Source organism: Salvia splendens, chromosome 2, assembly GCF_004379255.2.
Source record: "Salvia splendens isolate huo1 chromosome 2, SspV2, whole genome shotgun sequence".
In the NCBI taxonomy this organism is placed as follows: domain Eukaryota; kingdom Viridiplantae; phylum Streptophyta; class Magnoliopsida; order Lamiales; family Lamiaceae; genus Salvia; species Salvia splendens.
Genome location: NC_056033.1, coordinates 18086097 through 18088189, shown reverse-complemented (window position 1 = coordinate 18088189; position 2093 = coordinate 18086097).

The following is a 2093-nucleotide window of genomic DNA, read 5'->3' as shown; positions in this document are numbered from 1 at the left end:
TAATGGAACTCTGCCACTTCGTGAGAACTTCCCATAAACCACCGACGAAAAGAAGTGCTTTTTGAGGAGACTTGATGAGACTTTACCATGCATCATTTGTTATGAGTTGATGCAGGTTTCCACAGTCCAGCCCCGCTCGGCAAATATCCAGATTTTGTTGTTGACGTTGCTATCTTTGAACTCCAATTTCACTAGCCTGCAAATTTCTGGCCGAGGCAGAGTCAGGGGCTCAATGATCGCAACAAATGTCAATTTATATGATATAATCAAATGATTTAAAACACTTTTGAGTCTTAGCGTTAGCCATTCCTCTCATGTTCCATATCATAAAATTGCAAGACATGAAAATTTAAGAAGAGAATAGGGTGGGACTCCCCTTTTTCTTTTGATCCTCTGCCCTTCCGTTCTCTTCCCCGGTTTTAGCTTCCGTGTGCGGCGGGTGTGCTGCTCCCTCTCCTCTATCAAATGGTTCAAGGACATCTTCCATTCCATCCTCGCTCTCTGCCCATTCTCCAACAAATCCCACTTGTTCGAGGTGTTTGAAGTGGTTCGGATCCTTGAAGTTGTTGAGAGACCAGACCTCTCGATTGTTCTGTTCTTTATATTCAGGTTGCATCGACCCCATGTGCTCTGTAGTGAATGAAGATCCACTGAACCGAGAAATGTTTTAAAAACATTACAGAACAAGTCACAAAATAAAAAAGTAAACTTTTATTATATTATTATAATATTATATTAATTTTATTATAGTTGTCTTCTTCCTCTCACGACCGCCATTGTTATTCCCTTCCTCTGCAACTTTTTGTTCCCATATTTAATTTACCTTTCTTATCATTTCATTTTCGAAGATTAGTCTTCAACAACATTAATTTAATTTGGTAAGGGCTAATGATGGTTCTCAAAAATTTTGAAAGTAAAAGAAAAGTACAAATTTTTTTTGGTAAGGGCTTAAGCCCTCCCCCACTTCTTACTGAGTCCGCTCACGCCCCTACCAGAACTCTACCCCCCCCCCCCCACCAAAATGTGTCTCTTTATCATCCTTCACCACCCAATCTTCCGATTGGGACGTCGAATTGACAACGACGCGCATGAAACTAGCCGGTGACGAAACAACCGTGCTCATTGCCTGATTCTCCGTGAGCGGGGAGAGGAGCAGCGCCGGGGAGGAAAATTGCTTTTTGAAGGTATCTCGAGCTGAACTTGATGTGATTGTCATGATGGATGCATGAAGAAAGAAGAAGAGAAGATAGACAGAAAAGAGAAGCTTGTTTTTCGATTTTAAAGAGAAGGAGGGATGATAGGGAGGGAGAAATAGAATGTGAGAAAATGAGACAAGCCAAGGACTAATTTTGAAGTTCACTCTATCTTTTATTTATTTCTACTTTATATCCCTTGTTAAGTAATTCATGCTCCTTTTTTGGGGCCTCTAAGGCTTGATGAGTCATATTCTTCTTCTTTTGGCATAAATTAATATTTTTAATATCTCATCTTTATTTTTATTTAACTAATTAAATAGCACTTTTCGTAGACATTAGAATTTTCTTCCTTGGACACAGAATTTTCATGCTTTTATTGCAATTATGAGGATTATGATTTTCTATTACACATTTTATACATTTTGGTATTTTGACGTGTTTAATGAGTATGGATGAAAAAAACTTAGAAAAAGTGTAAATTGGCAGAAATTAAGAATAAGACCCCCACTAAGAAATGAAGTTTATGAACAGATGGATTGAAGTTTTAGAGCATCCGCAGTGCTGCTCATTCGGATGGACGGCGTCTATGCCGCTGGCGCGGCAGTGTGCTGCTTGCCGCTGACACGGCGCTGCTCGATGCATTGAGCACGTCCGTGCCGCTGAGCATGCTGACATGGTGCGTTCTGGTTGGCCAACGACAAAGCCGTTGGCATTTTCAATTTTTCTTTTTTCAAAAAAATCGAATTTAATTTAAAAAATCAATTTTAAATAAAAAAATATTTTTCCACTTCCTAATAAATTATATCCGTTTTCTCCCCACTTTTAATTTATTTTACAATTTTTCCCCAAAAATTCACATTTTCATCTATAAATACCCCCACTTCCACGCCAAAAATT